The 20,635-nt window shown below is 41.9% G+C and overlaps 1 long non-coding RNA gene across 1 annotated transcript in view; it reads left to right on the top strand.

The window, feature by feature from the left end:
- The first annotated feature begins 372 nt into the window (after positions 1 to 372).
- Positions 373 to 20,635, top strand: part of LOC118222994 — a 30,087-nt gene continuing 9,824 nt past the window's right edge. The window contains exons 1-5 of the long non-coding RNA XR_004764372.1: positions 373 to 1,331; positions 13,247 to 13,348; positions 15,154 to 15,191; positions 17,046 to 17,218; positions 17,888 to 20,635. The exon at positions 17,888 to 20,635 is cut by the window's right edge and continues 9,824 nt beyond it. This is a non-coding gene — a long non-coding RNA (uncharacterized LOC118222994). The remainder of the gene's footprint in view (positions 1,332 to 13,246; positions 13,349 to 15,153; positions 15,192 to 17,045; positions 17,219 to 17,887) is intronic.

Here is a 20,635-nt window from a genome sequence, read left to right as displayed (position 1 = left end):
GGGAAACCCGGCGTAGCAGGCAGGGAGGGTTAGAGGCCACTCCAACGTGTGACTTCATTAGCCTCCCCTGCGCTCAGCGCTCCGACGGGCTCTGCTAAACACGCAGCCCCGCCAGCGATTGTTCTCATTCTCCCCCTCGTGTTTAAGGTGCTAAACTGACGGTGAAAGCAACCCTTTTAATAAGCTGCACATGTCACAACAACCCTGAGAAAGCCACTGCATCAAACATAGAACAGCGGTTGCCCCTGACCGCCTCTTATGCCATAAAACCTGCTTATTGTTAAATTTGAATAATCTGCATGTTGAACAGCCCAAGGCCAGACAGGTAGCAGCCAACGGCTCGGGTGGAAAATGAGTGGACTTGAGCTTAGAGCCTTAAACCCTCTGTTTTCCATGGAGAGGCTATGAGCGCAAGGAGCAGATTTACACCAGACAGGCACGGCTATCTGACCAAGGTCTCGTAAGGACAACGTCCCCGCAAATCAGGTGACTGGATCCCACTAAAAACTCACCAGCAAACATTCGCTCGGGGTCGATCAAAAGATATTTCCTCACTTACGTTTCGAGACGCCAAAAAAAAGGAGAGAGGAAGGAAAATGAAAGGACCAGAAGGGGGCATACTGCTCTCTCTTAACGCTGAGTCTCCCTGAAAGGGGACTTTTCAACATGCACTCTCCCTTTATTCTTCTAAAAGAAAATCTTTGAATTGAAAAAAAAGAAAAATAAACACAAAAAAAAACCTCACTCGATTTACTAGCAGTTCCCTTCACATCTGTCTGAATTATTTTTTATTTTTTTATTCAGGTCATCATTTGCAGAACAATTGCTTGGAGTGAAACCGAACAAGTTAACAAAAAAGGAATTTGAAATTTGAAGGAAGGGGAGAAGAAGAAGAAGAAAAAAAAACATTTCAACAAATCTGACTGGCTTCCAGAAGGTTGGGAGAGACCCCCTCCAAGTCGAGATAAAAAGTGTAACTTTAGCCTCTCAGCTGTACGTCTCAATTCCAAAGCCTTTCCCCAGAAATCAGCACAGACCTGCTGCCACTCCCACAGCGCAGCCTGCCTGTGCCGGGCTGGGCCTGATTTACACTGGGGGAACCGCACGGAGACACGGCCTAGAGCCGCCGGCGGGTCCCCTCACACAGGAACCAAAAAAAGAACGAAAGAGAGAAAGACCGAGAGCGAAAAAGAAAGTGGGGGGAAAAAAGAAGACGCTATCCCAGGTTTCCCTGCTACCGTCCCACCGACGTCCCTCGTTCCGCCCGGACGCGACCTCGGCAACAAGCCTCGCGGCGACGCTGAGCCACAGAGGGGAAGCACGTGCCCGAGGTGAGTGATTCGGCTCCTGCCGGCCTGTGCAGACCGTCCGTCCGGGGATGGTGCTGCCGAGCTCCAAAAAGACCCAGACGAAGGGGAGCTCTCCCCCCGCCGTCTGGCAGGCCTCGCTGCCCAGCCGAAGGGGCTGGGAGGGGGGCCGTCCTCTCGGCTACCAGTGCAGCTATCCACATTTATCCTCCTGGCTTTCCTGGATGTCATAAGCCTGGTTATGTATGTGTTTAATCTGCAGGGTATTGTGAACCGCTTAGTCATACCTGTACAGAAATGAAAATAATGACTTAATAACGAAAATAACAGTGTTATTTTTTAAATCTATACAGGCTTTATAAACATTCGACTCCCGTGTGCGCACAATTTTCCATGACCAAATATGGTACGGTTTTTCCACTGTTACAGATTAGTTTTCATATTTTCTGGATTCAAAATTCATATGGACTGAATATTCCCTAACTCTCAGGCTACTCCAGACTCCCGCTGTTTCGGTTAAAAACACATTAAAAATGTACAGATCAAGGAAAATAGTGAGATGATGAAGTTCAGCGCATTTGAATACATGCAATTTAATGAGAATATACAAATATTACACCTCTGCCCATTTTTAGAAATGTTTAAAGTATGTGGCTTGATAAAGGGGTAATTAAAAGAATGCAGTACGTGTCATGACAACATACTGAGCTTGCCGTTCTCTTATTGGTCCTTAATGGGGCAGCTGAATCACCTGTTGTGTAAGCCCCTGGATAACCAACCTCGCCCCAATGTACCTGAAAGCACCTCTGGCCGCCTATGGAAGAGGACGTGTCTACGAAATGACAATGCCAGCGCGTCTGTAATTTCACCGCAAATTAGCTGCTGTCAGCGGGCCTGGGTCCACTCTCGTTTCTCACAGTTCAGTTCATCTGTCTGAGAGTAAACACAACGCCAAGGTCGTCCCGGCCACACAGCACGTCCTGCTGCTGGTGGCGTGTTGTTGCGGGAGGCAAAGCGTGTTCAAGTCAGGTTCTGAAGCGTGTCCAGCTGATCCTCTGTTTTCTAAGTGTGTGTGTGTGTGTGTGTGTGCGCGCGCATGTGTGTGAGCGCACGCATGTGGGTGTGTTTGTGTGTGGGTGTGGGTGTGAGACAGCCATGTGATGGATTGGTGCTCAGCACCGTCTGGAACATTCCGGGCAGGAAATTAAGCAACCGAGCAGGGCCCAGGGGCAGCACTGCTGACTCCCCCCTACCCTCCACAGAACTAATGGCTGTTTGTTTTTTTTCCGTTAACCATGTTCCCGAAAAGGCTACATTCAGTAATGTATTTACATGCATATCATGCATAATTACCGCGACATTATTAAAACATAAAACGCGCGCGCAAAACCAGGGAAACAAAATGGCTGCCGCTACGCTCAGTAGTTACTGACATTAACTACTGTAAATGTCAGTAGTAACTTACCGCCGCTGCACCACGTTACGCAAGTGATCACAGCCGCGACTGAGGTGTGAGGCAGAGTTCTGCGCTACGGCAGAGATGCAGCTCATGGCGGTTCACCCCGTTTTACCCTGCCCCTGTACCACCCTTCCACACCCGCGTTTCCGTCAGCCTGTTCCACTTCCACAGTTCTCGCCAGTGCATGGATTTAGCCACGGACTGCACAGGCGAAATCTGACTGCCACGCAAATGCAGCTTCAAGCTTTCTCCCTTCCTTTACAAACATCGGATTTAAAGTTGACATTTGTTCATAGTTCTACCTTTATCGTGCATTTCTACAATGGCTCAAACCTTGTACCGTTGACTTTAAAAAAGAACATAAAAATATATATTTTTGGCTCCGGTGTTTTTTAAATTATTCTCCCCAGTCAAAGACACAACAAATAAAAAATAGTATGTGAAACTGAATCATATAAAGAACATGAGCATACTAAGATGCTGCAAATAATTTTCAGATACAGAGGTACTATGTGTACTTTCCAAAGTCAGACTTTTCATTAAGGAGCATTTATTTGTCAAATATTAAAGCTTCATAAAAAAAGGTTTCTTAACAGCATAGTTCTGGAAAGCTTTTGTCGTGTAAACTAGTATACTTAATCAATATCTCCTGAACTAATTGCATATGAGGGTAACTGTTGGATGGCATTTGAAACCCCTTTTCTTAGGGAATGAAAAGGGACTATCATAAACTTTTTCCTCCTCCAATTATGATAAACCTGACTGGGTTTCACATATGGAACTTCACAGAAATCATATTGTGTACTTTCATACCACATGCTTGTAGTTTTACATTTTTTACATATAACTAAGTTTATGTGCAGCGTGAAAACTAGTATTTGAGTATTTTGTATGCTCTTTTGTGTGGATCAAGATTTGAACCAGGTGGTTAATGCCTACTGAGTTTAGTTGCCAGCGAGTTGTAGTCTAATAGTATTTACCACAGAAGCAGAACGAAACTTAAGATGTTTTCGTTGTTTTCTGACAAAAGAGGAACACCAAAACAAACGTGGTGAACACCTTTGCCACCCAAAACACATACAAACAAGTGCGTATTTAAATTGTGACTTTTATCATTTGATGTCAAACGAGTCCATCTGCATTAAGCTGGGGAAAAACTGCTCATTTCCATGAACAGCTAAGCTTCAGGGTTCACGCACTATTCACTGGGCACAACGGTCCAAAAATATACATACTAGCCTATAACAGCCTGAGCCAGCATACCTTTAAAATATATATTACAAACAATACAAACTACATTATAAATCACATTACACATTTAATTCCTGCCACCTGTTTACCATTCTATTAGTTTCCTAACAGACACTGATTTTGAGCCCCTTTCACAACAGCACGAGAACAATCATCACTGTTAAAAGACAAACGTGTTTTAATGATGAATGGTGTCATTTACTGAACTGCCTCTTACAAAAGAGCAGGCAAGGAACCCCTCCAAATCATCCACTCATGAATCATCAGTCCTAAGACTCAAAAAGTATGTTTTTTCAGGGAAGAAGAGATCTTGTAAAACTAGGATTCTTGTGTGTCTGAATTGACAGCTACTTGAAAGTGGCGCAGTCTTCTGCTAAAGAGTTCAAGGGCTTTTTTTTAGTGTGTATTCTGATGGAATGGGGAAACTATTGGTAGCTAGCTGATCTTCATTAGGCTTTCCTCAGGTTACCAGTGGCACACTGGAAACCAGAGGCTGTGAAACTGACTGACTGTACTGCTCACCTCTCCGTCACTTAACTATGAGGATCCAGAGGACTGCTCTGATTAGAACACAAATGAAACGCTGCATTTTCTCAAGCATTTATTCAAAAGAAAAACTGTCTTTTTCGATTTTGACATTTTGATAAATAATATAAATGATAAATAATATAAAATATAAACACGCGAACGCATTTGATGTTTTGCATTGTTTAAAAATTCAGACATTAAGTACGATAACCAATACACTAGGTGATTGGGTCTACGTATAGAGTTAACAATCTTATAAAGCAGCATGACAAAAATGGATGCAACATATTTAAAAAACAAGAAATACATCACATCACTTCCAAATTATTGTAATGATCACTTTACATAGCTTCAGTCTGGGTAAAATCAACATTGGCTGCTTTCGCCTAATTTCTGATTAAATCTGTTTTCTGTGTCGTTTACTATGTAAAAGGCTAAGTAACAATATATAACTTGTGTGTGGACTGTGGAAATTCCCGAATAAGGATACAACCAACTATACTGCTGTTTCAGTTCAAAATATGCTTGTTTTGTTAAAATAAAGTCTTATTTTTTGCCAGGAAAAAAAAATCTGAAAAATACAATTCAAAGAAGAATCATGTCAGTCCTATTTGATATCAAGTGCAATGCTGCGCCTGTTTACAGTATTAAAATATGCATCCGGAGAAATAAGTTATATGATAAGGGACTGAGAATTGTATATTTTGCTAATACTTGTAATTATTATATATAGCATTAGATTTAATTTTATTTAATATATCAGTGAATTTCTGATACTTTACGCTAGGCTTTTCGGTGGGCTGTTCTTTAAAACAATATTGCACCCACTGATATACGTCCTCAATACTCTAAGGGAAAACATCAACTATAAAGTGCTGCATGAAACCTTTCCTGGTCCCAATGTTTTACGAATTCAGTCCCGGAACAGAAATGCAACAGAAATAAACTACCTGTACAGAAAGGCAGTTCTACTACGAATAAAACTGCATAATCTACAGAACAGCAAACCTTTTAAAAAATAATTGTTTTTATTGCTGAATATCTATTCACTTGTTGAGCTAATATTTTGCACAAAAAGGCAAAACTTAATGACGAAAATCTGGGGATTTAAACATTTGTCAACATTATTTAACAGTCAAAAGAAGAAGAGAAATAAGATAAATCTCCATATTCAATCACGGTTTCTCCTTAACTCGGAGTTTAATAGAAGTGTTACGTTTTTCCTTCACAAACACATCTGAATGAGTTCCACAATCATCAAAACCAAAGATAAAAAGCGGGATACTAAATGTGCAAACATTTACATCTCATTGCTAGTCAGAATAAAGGAAAAATTTTAATTGAACGTGTCATTTTCAGATATAGTTGCAAAACTAAAATAGCCACAGACAATAATGCACAGGGTACAAAACTCAGTAATAAAAATTATTATTTAGCAAAAACTCTTTAACTGTTAAATTTTACATTTATTCAAGCAGAATATCTATGGTTTGTGGTTTGCTTGCAAAAGAAGGTCAGAGCACTGCCTGAGTCATCGCCCTTCATATCGCGCATTGACTGTAGCTGTCGTTTTGAATTTGTCATTTTTTATTTATGTTGCCTTTAGCTGGTAAATAACCGAAAATATTAACCTTATGATTTTATCTGTGGAGTATAGGAGGTTATTTCTGTCAAATGGGGTGGAAATAACATGAGACAAAAGATGGTTTTGATGATAGAACATGCCTGACTGTCTGTCCGTCTGTCTGTCTGTACCTACGGTCTTCTCCAGACGGAGAATTTTAGGCCAACTCCGTTGCTATGCAAAGCAAAATTTAAAATGTCTGCAGATGAGGGAAAAAGATGGCGGATTGGCAGCGTTATATTGGGAAGTATATAAAGCCATGGTTTAAACTGGTCACTTTTCTTTACAGACGGCATGTACTTTTTATTGAGTAATCATGTTCATTGAGCACTTGACAGCATTATTTCCTTAATTTCAGCTTCATACTTTACCAAAATTTTAGATTTCCAATTTTTTTGTTGCACATTTATCGCCAAAGCAGGGCACTTTTCATGGGAAAAGTGGACCCAGTATTCAGATTTCCATTTCAGTTAATGTTTTAATCAAAAGAGCTAAACTAAAATTTGTTTAAAGAGACAGTGGAGCTTGAGTGAAAATGGAGACTCAATAATCATGGTGCATAGGGGCATGTCCCTGACCGCACATAGCTGTTCGCTTCCAATCAAATCAAGGAGTTTATCTGACTGGTTATTGGGTTGCCAATTATATAATTTTGTGAGTTACAGAATAATGAGTAATGGTAGTGAGAGACTCTGAAGGCCAAGGGGGGCGCACGGGGGGTGGGGGGCGGGGTACTGGGGGCAAGGAGGGTGGGGTCGGCTGGAAAGGGGAGTACGTTGTATTTTATTATCTAATTTGCTTTTCAGGGATTTATAGTTCAATTATAATTATGCATTATAAAATTATATGAAAATATATTAAATTATGGTTACATAATTGAACGTTTTTAGCCTGCTATTTTAATTTGTGCACATTCCCTGGAAGAGGGCCTGTGATCTTCCTCTTTGAAAAAAGAGGGTCGCCATTATATAACCAGGAAGTGGCCTGCCAATGTCCCCTCCAGCTTGTTTACAGTGACATCTTGTTGCCAGGGTGATGGGGTCCAGCCAGTGTGTGTCTTCATTAACCATCATGCACAACTGGCCTGGGCACTCTGGCAGTGGTTTGGGCCATGGGAGTCCATCCCTGCTCTTGTTCCTTACTCGGCACCGCTGCCCCCATATTATGCTGCAGAGGTACAGCACAGGGAGGGGGGGGAGAGGGGGGTACTAGGGGGGTGGGGTCTGTTTAAACCCACCCAGCATTTTACACAGGGAACACCCCACTCCCACCCCTCCTTATGTTTCAAATCCACACAGAAACATCTTGTTTTAAGCAGTCATGTCCCTGCCTAACTTACACCACAACAATTATTTTCCTTTATCTTCCAGAGCAACACCTCCAAAATCAACTGAGGCATTTCTTTGTCTCTGTGCAATGGTTCTTTTATAGTAGTGACAGCTGTCAATCACAGCTATTCAATTGCTCCTCACATCCCGCTGCACAGAGTAAATTCTGTGATTAAATCTTGCTTTGTTTATGCTATGAGATTCACCAGCCTGAACAATTACCAACAAAGTGTGTCTACAGAATTGTTTGGTTCAGAAATACTGTAATGAATGCAACAGGGAGTGAGCAGCACAGACACACTGCAAAAATTACAGCTATAGGTCCTTCCCCAACAAGACAATCTTACCCTGCCGCATTTTGCCCAAAAATGCCAAAATCAGTTTTTTCATAGCATGAAACATAGCATGGCCCATTTTACTAAATAAAATGATGAATAATAAAATTGTTAACACTTAAGTCAAATCCTTTTGATTATATTTTAACTTTTTATCTTTAAGAACTGAATTTCTAATCAAAGGCAAAAACTTTCATCAAAAGGAGCATTAGGAGGAGCTGTCAAGAAGTATCTCTTTGATTATAAAACAAGAAAATTTTAAAAAGTTGGCCGTCATGGCCGGCAGCATGGGCTACCTCTACCTTCCAATACCTCAAGTTAACGAACAATTAGTGCCAAACAGGTGCACATAAAACCTCTCATTAGACAACGATTAGCAACACTGCGCATTTTTGTGTTCTGAATTTTGAAGTTAACAGGTGCTCTCTGAAATCTTTAAACAAGATTTCACAGCGTCTGAGTGACTGCCTGATCCCACCAATCATGGGTATCTTACACTGGCATTACTATTTTTGTTGATAAATTATATCGCTTCCATTTCTGAGACTTACTTTCCTACAGGTGGGAACACATGCATTGTTACTGTACAATTTGTTTTTCCCCCATGCTTGTTTTGAATTTTCTGTAGACTGAACCCGAATCTGTGCCAAAAGTCTGTTAAGCAATCAGTAGCACACACTTTTAAGTAATTTATACTGCTGTTTTTCTGTATTTGTACAGTAAATCATAGCGAGGACACTCCAGCAGGGGGTTGCTGCTACAAACACAGGGTTCTGAAGCTTGCTTGGTTTCGATGAACTGAAGGTCAGCTTGGCAAGGTACAATAGCTAACGGCAAAGCAGAGCTTACCAGTTTTACCTCATTCTTATTCTGAGCATTACGTCAAATCTAGCCCACCTTTAGCAATGCTTATCCCCATGAGTCACAACTGTGAAGGTCTAATGCCATTAAACCCTAATCCTCTGCCAGGCTGAAAGTGATTACTTTCTGAAGATGACACAAACCATCCCATTTACAAACTGATTTTGGAAGGAGAAAAAAAAAACAAACACTCTTAAAAAAAGTGCCTATAGCACATAAACATAACATCAACTTATTTTATTGTAAGGATTTCTCTAAAGTCTGATGTTTTTACAAACACATTTTGTGGGATAGCCATTCATTTTTTATGACTATCTGCAACAAGTCATTTCCAAACAAGGCACACATTTGGCCTCCTTGGCATCAGAAGCATAAGTAAACTGGTATGACTTTACCATGAATAGCGCACATGCGTTTGGCGGTAATGCTAATAATTCGGCTGATGAGTTGACAGCCGCAGAGACGGGACAGCACGTCCTGTCTGCGGAGCCGCGAGTGGCGGCGGGCACTCTGCACTGCGGCAGAAGTGATGCGTACGGAGGGCGGGGCTTGGGCTCCGAGCGCCAGGCTGTGCGGCACTCAGTAGGCGTCGGCCACAGATGGTCCCGCCCCCGCCTCCCAGTGATATAAACCCACAAATTCCTCAAACTATCGCTCTGCTACTCAAACCATGTGTCCCCATCTTTTGCCGAAAATAGAATGTCGAAGTGTAGGACACTATGAACTATTTCTATTTACATTTACATATTTAAAATTTACATTTGCAATAAGCTAACTACATTAACAAGACAATTAATAATAATTGCCAAAAATTTATAATGACCAAAAAGTAGTTTTGGATGCTGCTTACACAGTCATTCTCTTAAAATCTCAAAGAAGTGATTGATTTGAGGGATAATTAAGACACAAATGCAATAAGCTCCAGAGTTGATTGCCCATAATGTTGATATGATAAATGTAGTATTGAATGTTCCTTGTTATTTAAAAAAAACATAAAACAGTTTCAAAAGATCCGCTGGGTTAATTTGTGAAATTTATGAAAGAAAAAGGACAGCATTCTTTCATTCAGTATCTTTCAGTATTACAATCTTATCCAGAGTTACTTAAAAAAGTGGAGACCATCAGTGTTATGTCTCAGAACTGCAAATGTGTGATATCGCCAAGAAGACACAGAAGGCCTATTCATAATAAATAAGCGCCAAGCTAGCCAAACAAACCAGCAATTAGTTTTGTAAACTAACTGCTCAAGACACTGCGTCAAGTCAAGTGTGTCGCTATTTTACTAGATCCCCACTAATTTAAATAGTCAGGGAACAGCTTTTGCAAGCATGTCTTCCTATTTCCCCAGCGTCTAAAGAGTTAAGAGTATTTGAAATACGCACAGGACCCAGGGCTGATCCTTAGTGCCAGCCGCCACTTAAGGTGCAGAAGTGAGTGAACTGACTGTGTCACCACTACACAACCAATGTTTCAATTTGCTTGGGGAAAAAAAAGTGGCACTGTGCACTCTGAATATTAATGACTTATTTTATAGCAGGATTGGTTGCTAAAGCTCTGATATCTGGGACGGCCGCTATCTCGCTCGCTCGGGACGTGCCGCCGGGGCCCTGTGATGTACCGAATGAAGCAGAATTCACAACTTCGGGGGACGTTAAAACCAATTCCGAGGGGCTACCGGGAAAAAAGAAAGCCGCCAAATGGAATCGCCCCGACGGCCTCGCTCCCGCGCCACGCTGGGCCCCTCTATGAAGACATCTGCTGCTCACGCGGTCTCCGCGGCCCCGGCTGGGGAGGGGGGGGGGGGGGGGGGGCTGGCCGCGATTGAGACTGCGCCGCAGAGGCGGTGCAGACAGCCGCCATGACGAACCGCCGTAAAAAAAAAAAAAAAGACGTAATCGCTAAGCGAAGATTCGCCTTCCCTCGGCTCCGCTAAACATCTACGGCACCAGCGTGTGCAGAGAGTCAGAGATTTCCTTCCTGGAGACTGAACTGCCACTTGCTTGTTTAGCTGCAGTGTTCTGGAACAAAGATGAAACTAAATACCGTCTGTTGCCATTGTCTGAATCAAATTACTGCTGTCATAGTATTTTAATGCATTTTAAACCACGTCTTCTCTTTGGTTATAATCAGCCATGGAACATTATTCTGCATCGGAGTGTGCATCGCTGTTTTTTTTCATCCTTACATAACATTTTCAGTTCAAAAAATGATAATATAGCACCTGATAAAATGTATTACTCGATGTTATGGGCACACAGCAATGAGATCCAATATCGCTGATGCCTCAGTTCATTTATCCTGTAAATTGCAAAAAGAGCTACTTCCCTTTTAAATTTGTACTTAACCTCCACAGGAAGCCCAGTTTAACTCAAAAGGAAAAGTTTTCTTAACGTTTCTCATGTGCAAGTGTGGACAACCCGTTCCTTAGCAGACCAGTTAAAGGCCAGCCCACACGTCCAGAGCTGGAGGCGACAGCCAGTTTGTTTTATTTTGTCGTCTTGTGTTCAGCTTTAACTCCTGGGAAATTTATTCCAATATTTTGCTTAGTATGCACGGAGTGTAAACTCAAACGTAAAAGGGAATTTCAAATTAATTCCCAGATAGCACACAAAACAATCTGCATTGGGGAAGTGTTTCCTGACAAAGAGAACACCATAGTTTTAATATATGAGGGTAGAATCCTATTATTAAAGTTTAGATAGTCATAGAAATGGTGACAGCCTCTTAGATAAGCCCAGAGCAGGGTAAAGGTCTAGGCCAGGGGAACAACTGCTGCTGTTACAAAAACAGTTCACAATCTAGGAATGATATGGAATCTAGACTTCCACAGTGCTCTTCAAATGAGAGTTTTTAAAAGACAGAAAACAGTTGACAATAAACAGGAGGAACACAGAGAAAAGCTTCACATCTCCAGTACTTTCTAAAAGAACTGAAGTTGTACAGCTGTATGTGGCACCAGTTCAATCACTCACGCTCTGAAGAAACATGCAGACTTCATATGTCTTTGATTTGTATATCATCACTAAGACACCATGAGAGAGAGATAGTTCCTTTCCCAGCTGGCTTTGATTTTATATATTTCCCCCGGACAGAATTAAGAGGGATTGACGGATGGGTAGACAGATATATAGTCTGAGACAGAACCCATAAAATGTCAGGATACTTACTTTCATACTGGCGGCAATCAAAAATAAAAAATAAAAAAAATTAAATTCATTATTTTTCAGTCGCGCTTCAAGTTTCCTTTCTTAGCCAAAGCTCATCCATCAGTTTTTACTCGCAATGACATCCTGTCTATAAACCCCTATCAGCGGAGCATAAGGAAATAGATTATGAAAGATATCCAAGGATACAGAGATACAGTCTTTTTGAATGATCAAAATGTATCATTAGTCAGTCGCATACATTCTAAAGGGTCCTCAGCGTCTCATCTTCATCAAGGTCACCTTGCATATATTCCTTGTAGTGAATTTCAGTCTCACGCATACAGAAGTCCCGGGCCACATTCAACACTTCCTGATGTCTTTTTTTGTTTTTTTTCTGGGTCCAATAGCAATTTATTTTATGAGACTAAGCCAAGCAATAATTTATAAAATCAGCATATATGTTTATTTTAAAAAATAGCTTTGTCTTTGACAGGAATAAACTCAGTTCATTTAAAAGATCAGTATTATGGTCTTGCTAATAGACTGATTTCACAAAAAGAATTATGAATTAAAAAAGGATATTAAAAAAAGTCAATAATATTAAATATTAAATCGATTGACTGCCAACAACAAAGCCTACTCCTAATTTGTGGAACTCAATTTTAACAACAGCTGACATCCGACTTGAAATAAAAAAAAAATAACAGCAGTAAAACTGTAGATCAGGTTTGTTTCGGATTTATCTGGGAGTGATGAGGGTGCTTTCGGGACTGATGGAGTCTCTCTGCGACTCGTAGATGTTATTTTCGGAGGCTTGGATGGTGTGTTTTGCCTGTCCATCCAAGATAGCACCTGCAGTTCAACGTGAGCCTCAAATCAATCTGTTTGTTCCTTGCAGAAAAATTAATTCGAAATTAATAATCGTGAACTTCCACGGAATTTTCAGTGTTAATGGTGAAATGGATAAATATTGTTAAAACATTGTGAAAATAATCATTGTGGCATGTCAAACATGCCGTATATAACGGCAAGGAACTTCCACACCTGTATCCTCGAAGCTGGGTCACAGTGCTCTTTCCAAAAAAAACAACAAAAAAAAGCTATGAGTTAACATAATGTTAAAAAAAAAGCATAAATAAATCATCAGGAGATGTACTAAGTATACAGAGGAATTTACCACATCCCTTTCACTTCTAATAATGACTCTTATCCTATCAACAGCAATGGGGTGCTATCTTTTTAAGAAGTCTCAGTTTCTTCATTGACTGGTTACCTCTCTCTTGTAGTGAATATCCTTGTTCTACCTCACTTCCGAGCTCTCCAGAGGAATTATCACGAGAGCCAAGTTTCTCTTTTTGGTAACCGAGAGAGTGTAAAATGCTGACATTTTTTTTTCTTTTTTTACAGATACAGTGTCACCAGTTGCTGATGTCCATATTTATCACCTTAAAATGAAGTAAATAAAGGATTTCCCAGTCAGAAGGGATACCAAGAAATCCTCCAGATTTGGTGAGAACAAGACTTTTGTTGTTGTTGTTGTTGTTGTTTGAAAATTCAGTATATTTTTGACTGCAATGCATTTACTTTTTTCTATTTCAGTCTGAATGTTCTGTGGTATTGTGTTTTGGTCATATGGAATAAAATATTCAAATTTGCTATTTTCGGATTTAGATTTTGGACACTGACCGTTTAAAACTGCTGGGTTTATTTTGCCTTGACCCAATACTGGGCTATATCATGTATTTGGGCTATTCGGTTTATTTCTTTGCTTTCAATGCACAGCTTATTGACATACAGGGCACAGAAAGTTAAAACCAAGATTCTATGCTTGTTTACGGTGCTTTTTAATGTGGTGGTTAGCTGAGGTCATGGATTTTCCTCCTGTGCTCCCATAATTCACACGAGCTGGAAATGCCAGGCAGGATCACCTGCCTTTTGAAGGGAACTCTCACTCTTCTCCAAGTTCTTTTCTTTGCTTATCTCTTAGACGTGAGGTTAGTCTCATCAAACTCTGTGTACTGACTGCAGATTAGGGATCTATGTGACTGACAAGCGATACTGAGCACACACCGGTATTCAGTCTTACAGCTCACATTTTGTCTCTTGTTTCTTTTATTTCCCATGGAGTACTTTTCCCCTGCCTATGATCACTGTGTGTTATGTATCACATTGCAAATGATTTCGAAACGCATTGAGATTTTCTATTGGTCAATTTCATTGATAAATGACACTATAGTTTGACTTTCCTGTGGCACATTGATAAGACATAACAGAGATATATTTCTATCATAAATATATATATTTGTATTTATACGACTTGACAATGTTTCCAATGTTGCGCCCATCTGTTCATTCATGTCAAATGAATATGCCTGGTGTGTACGTCCAAAATAAATAAAAGATCAATTGTTCATTGAACTCACACACTGACTTCACACAATGACAGAAACACTAACCTATTTCATTTTGATACTGGGTGTTTGATGTGCATTTAAAAGGGTGCACAAAATAAGTGCAAATAATTCACAGTCACCTTTTAGGCCAAATAACTCCTTAGCATGCCAGCATCTTCTTCCTTAGCAGAATGAACCAGACAAATCACTACACCAACTGGTGCATGGTCGTTTTCTTTGGTGTAGTATAGTTATTTATTTATATGTTTATATTATTTCAAATGGGACAATCTGTACAAAGTTCTTGTTCTTTACTTTTTTTAATCATCTGCGAAAAAAGTACAGTTTTACACCGCGGGGGGCTTTCTGTCATCTTCAGTTATTTTGTCAGAAATATAGCTCCTTGGCCAACGTCCGTGCAAAGCCCTACTCTCACAAACGAACACATCCGTCTGTTCATACTGCAGACGAATGAGGGACCCTGTCTTTCCGGCCGTGTTTGTTAGAGGTAGCTGCTGCCAGTTGTTTGTTTATTCCCCTCCCCTCCCCTCTCAGTTCAATCCATTACCCAGGTTTGATTCCCTTCCGAGGGACGGAGGCTCCGCATTCACAACCCTGCAGGTAAGCCCGCCCTGAGATGCACCCCAGCGTGATTCTGACCCATCCCAGCTTGCCCACGGCACGCGGGTCACGCCCGAACCCCTAGCACGTGCCCCGGCTGCTGGCCGCATGGGTCCCGTCGCCCCCGACGCCCCCGATGCCTCCCCCCCCCCGAGACGTCCTTCCAGGCTAGCGTCCCGCTAGCGTTTGATGTGGAGCGGAGCGGGGCTCCATTACCGCGGCTCTAATTAGCTCCAGAAGCCGCCGCTTCCTGGTCTCCTGAGTCCCGCCTCACACCACTGTCTCCATAATCTCTTACAGGTGACCCTCGGTGGCGCGTCGGCAGGGGCAACAAAGAAGTAAGTAGCCTGTTGCAACACACCGCCAACTGCACGTCTGGCCGCTTGTTAGAAGGATAGAATGTTACGACTCCTTGTAATTTTCCTGCCCGGTCCCGAGCCGGCAGATCCAGGCCCTTCTGGGGAAGGAAGATTTAATTTAGCGGTGCTACACTGCATCTGTGAAGAATCACTGAATATAGCAACTCATTCCTCCAGCACAGAATGCTCTCCACTTCCTGCCAAGTGAATTTTAATGATGCAAATAAAAAGGCCACCTGACCCATTTCGTCTGCCGCTTATGTCATCCCGCTTTGTTTTTTTTATTACCCTTTTAAAAAATGTTAACAGGTTTGAATTGCAGGCGAAAAAAAAAAAAAAAAAAAAAAGGTTGTGAGAAAATTCTCCCAATGACAGTAAATGTTTCACTTTATCTCCGAGCCCGGCTCCCCACAATGCACTGCTAACTGTTGGAAATTGCCCTCGGAGGACTGACAGCTGGATATTGATCTCAGATTAGCAGAGCGCTCTCCTATGCCAGCTCCCCTTGTCACCCTGCAAGTTAGTAGGATAACTCCCTAAAACTCCTTGAAGGATGAAAAAAGCAGACCCGAGCAGGCCTCGGAATACTAATACGATCCCTGACTCATTAAACTAATGGGGGGGGGGGGGGTCAGATTGGCCTCACTGAGCGTGCTCCTCTGCCCCTTTGAGCTTGCCAGGGCTAGAGGGCGCGCAGCACTTTGAACGCGCTGACCGGCATATTGAACGCGCTTTCATACTGCCCTTCTGAGGCGCCGGGTAGGATGTGCAGGAGCCCCACACGCCTTTAAGTTCCCACACCTCTCTGTGTGAGCCTGTCAGATATCAGTGCCAGCACTGGATCAGGCCTGGACTGCGCCAGGGCCTGAGGGGGGTGGGTGGGGAGGTGGGGGCTGGGGGGGGGGGGGGGGGAGGTGGGCGATACAAGGCAAATTAGACCAGCGGTGTCAGGATCCCGGCTGAGGTTATTCTTACCCCCAAGTCTGCAGAGCTCGACAGCAGCACTGCCTCTCTGGGCTTTGATGTAGAAAGGTGCCCGGTTTAAGACTCTCAAACAGGGGAGCTTTGGGGGGGAGATTCAGTGGGATTTCCCCATCAGTGAACAGCGGGGGAAGTCGGCTTCCTTGTTGGTCAACGGCTGCTCGGCGCGCCGATTTTAATTACATCGCCGAGTCCGCCGCTCTTCAAGCCTGATACCGAAAATCAACCGCGTGGGCCTACTGGGAGCCGTGAGAAAGGACCGCTGTGGTCACTGCACCCCGTTCAACAAGAGGACGCCAACCCAAATAACTCTGACGGCTGAGCCGCGAAAAAGCGGCATGAATCACGACGAAGAACTACAACCCAACGCAATGGCAGAACAAATCACAGCAGTTGACTGCCTTTCTTTTTTTTAAGAAAAAAAAGAAAGCTACACCAGAGTTTTTCAAAAGAAGGCACACTGCGATTTGAATTTCAAAGATGACACCCCCCCCCCCCCACCACCACCACTACCACCACCACCCCACCCCACAGCGGAGAGATACACTGATAAGAAGCCTTAACTAAAATGAAATGTAAAACATGCATTTACATGACAAAGCCTCCCTTTTAGTACTAATGAGTCGCTCTTTAGGTCAGCCCAAATATAAAGATTGATTTAAAGTTAAGATGAGGAATATTAGACAGTGAGCTTTGGGCCACATGGAGGTATGTGTTTTGCACAGCTTGAATGCTCCTGATATGAATAGCAAGCACACTGCCATCTGATTTTTAGTTTTTATGGCTATTGCTTGAAAGCATCTAAAAAGCTTCGAATAATTTAGTGACACCTCTCTCTGATTTCCCATTCAGAGCTTGGGTGTTGATAAAAGCATCTGCAGGTCCACTGACTCTGAGGACCAACACAACCCAGGGGATTTAATGGGGGGGCAGTCAGAGGAGACGTTGCTGATGATGGGTCCATTACCGGGGGAAAGTTATTTTACACATATGCCGTACCCTCCTGAGGCCCGGCAAAAGAAAATGTAAGTATTATAATTTTCTGACATAATAAAAGTGTTTTGGATGACATGATGTAGTAAAAAAAAAAAGATTTTTTTTAAATATCACTAATTTTATTTTTATGGAAAGTCCCCTGTAGTGTAGATTTCAGCATAATAGAATGTATGGTTCCTGAGATTAAGACCCGAAACTCTGAAAACAGGAAACTGCTGGGTAATAGGAGGAAATGTGTATATATCTGTGTGCATGCATGTGTTTGTGTATGTGAGAGAGATATAAGATCACCCGGGTGCTCCTCAAGGTAAAGCATGAGCATTCACATTCAAAGACATCAAGAAAATTACAATATAGTAAGAAAGAAAATGTAAGGACAAGTTTTCTTGTGATCTGGACAGGCGTCTAAGATGCATGCCCCAATCAAAAGGCTCCTATTATAGACATACAGCAAAGTACATTATAAGCTTTTAAGGCATAAGGAATGATGCACTCCGCTGAGAATTATTACTATAGCCAGGGAATACATATATAGTGTTTTATATCATTCTTCCTGTTTTTATTGTTTTGGCTCATCACACAGGTTTTGAAAAATGCAGGCAGCTAATTTTTAACAAGGGATTCTCTGTAAGGAGAGCACAAGGCAATGTGATTAGCAGAGGAACGTGCGTGTTTTTAACTCACATGCATCTCGGCAGGCTTACTCCACCCGGCTGGATCCCTTCCTTCTGACATCGATCAGAGAGTGACGAGAATCCGTCTTCCTCGTCGCTGGCAACAAAGGCGCAAAAAAAAAACAGAAGGGAACACTGTTATTTCATGCCTTCCTCTGACAGAGTAAGAAAGGGCGGGGCCGACGGGGTAGGCATACATGATACAGACAGGAACCATGACAGTGGAGACAATGTCCCAGTTTCATCTAGCAGGCAGCCTCCTCCACCCCCCACCTCCCAAAAAAAGCCCTGCACACCCCCCTCCCACCCATCTTATATTTTGCAACTTCACATTTCTCAATCTCCATCTACTGCTTTTTTTAAAGTGCATTTTTTTTGGACTGGTGGCTGTCAGTCACAGATGTTTCTACTGGGTACTCTCCAGCTCACCGGTCTTGACAAGTTTGCTGTGTGTCACAGGATACAGGCTGTGGCCTCTGAGCACAAAGAGAGCGTGCTGTCACTCACGCTGGCATGCGGCTCACAGGAAACAACTCTCTAAACAGTCAGATACCCTGACAACGACCGAGGGCGAACCACGCATTCACCAGAAAGAATGTTTACAATCCTTCATTTTGTTTTTTATTTCCTCATATCTGTTATTCGATTGATGTACCTATTAATTACTGTGCTGTGACATTTAAACACAACAAACTAGTTTCTAGTTGCTTTATCTTTCAGTAGATAATTCGGGTACAACTTGCACAATAAAAGTCCCCGAAAAACGTACATATCTAAGGTGAGTGTTACGCACGCACCAAGATGATACATTCCTTGTTTTGCAACGTAGGCTACTGCTGGTTTGAATCGTAGGCTGTTTCCAGCTGCAAGATGGAGGACGAATTCAGCTTGTTGAGAAATCCCAACCATCGTTCCCTTTTTAAAACAGATGTATTATTTTGCAGTAGTCTTTGACCATTCGCGAGTGTGTGGATCACAGGTGGGAGTCTGTCTCCACCGAATAAGCCAGTTCACTAAGGACGGGATTTGGCGCTGTTATTTTTCTATTAGGGCAGAATTATGCTAAGCCTTTAGAAGCCATTTCTGTGTTGCTATGGCAGCCCATATTTCCTGCAGGGTTGCGACCTTGAATGACTACAGTGCAAAGCCAAGTACCACCGGGACCCTTTGAGGATTAGAAACGTGGGCTCATAGTTATGCTAAATACCCCCAGATATGATTGAACCTTGTAAGACTGAATGACAAGTTTATTGAGATCGCCGCTCTTTTCATCTGATCATTATTATGCGAATTTTCCAAACCACTTGTCATTCTTAGCTAGTTTTGTAAAGCAGCGTTTCATTGGTCGTGAAGTCTACGTTACTTTTTTTGAGAAATGTATAATGCCATGCCGCGTTATGTTCACTGGTTAAAATTTTACTTCGTATTTAGTTTTATGATTACATTTAAATATCTCTTCAATCCAATCTCCTTTGTACTCATCTGATCGACTTCTTATTGAACTAAAGCTTTTCTCCTTCATTGGGATATTGTTTCGGTCTTTTGTTATATGTCTTTGTTATTATGTTTTCCCCTTCCAAAATCAAACATTCGAAAAAGCGAAATGCAATGAAAGCATGTTAGCTACTAGCTAACAATTGAACGCTATCCAACTGAACAGTATGGCAAAAGAGCAGATAAACCGCGTAAAGTGTAAACATTGAGCTCAGGCACAAACTCTAAAAACGCGAAAGAAGCAACAAAACAATGGCAACATTAATTGCTGTCTGTAACAACATGACAATCGCTCAGTAGGCATAGGCTACCTTTCAAAAACTCCTCCTGTGTACAAGAATCAAGAGATGATTTTTGCCTGTGCTATTCTTAAAGGGTGGGGCAGTTTGCCGCGCAAAGAGGAGGTCAAGTCGTCGATGGTAAGAACCGAATGATTCACGAGATCCCGATCAGGATTGTCTTATACGAATAAGTAAGCACCCAGCTTTTTGGTATCTCCAATATTTTTTATATTGGAGATATTATTATAATTTTTATAATTCATAATAACACAAACTATAATATAAAATAAACCAAATTAACATGTAGTGGTCTGACTTACTGGTGCACAGTAACATGCCCAGTGCTAATTTCACTCTAACAGTGTTAATTCAACACTAACAGTTAACATTTGGTCCCATTCTGTTACTGTTGAAATAACACTGTTAGAGTTGAAGTGACACTGGATATTTTACTGTCTGAGGCAACTGTTGCCCTTTTCATGATGTTCCAGTATAGTCCAATTCCGGTTGAAAATGATACTGTGCCATGGATATCTGTTTAATTCGGTATTACTGCTTAATTAGTTAATTTACTATTAGTAGTAGTAGTAGTAGAAGCAGTAGGGCCTTCCAGGCTTAACTGTAGAAGGCTTTGGCTAGTAGTAGATGCAGGGCTGCCCAACCTGTTCCTGCAGATCAACTGTCCTGCAGGTTTTCAATTCAGCCCTGATTTGGCACACCTGATTCTAGGCTACTAATTAGCAGCTCAATGAGATCTCTAGCTGTTAAATGACGTGTGCTTTGTTAACGGTTGGAGTGAAAACCGACAGGACGGTAGATCTCCAGGAACAGGGTTGGGCAGCCAGTTATTTAAGCCTGGACTCGTCCTATGCACATTGTCTGAATTGTATTACCCTTGTCACAAGAACAGTTCATATTAACGAATAACTATGTAGGTTTAAACAATATAGTAGCTAGTCTGAACGAAGCGTTCATTATTCGTGTACCTCTTAGAATA

Source organism: Anguilla anguilla, chromosome 3 (assembly GCF_013347855.1).
Source record: "Anguilla anguilla isolate fAngAng1 chromosome 3, fAngAng1.pri, whole genome shotgun sequence".
In the NCBI taxonomy this organism is placed as follows: Eukaryota; Metazoa; Chordata; class Actinopteri; order Anguilliformes; family Anguillidae; genus Anguilla; species Anguilla anguilla.
This window is presented reverse-complemented; position numbering and strand designations above follow the sequence as displayed.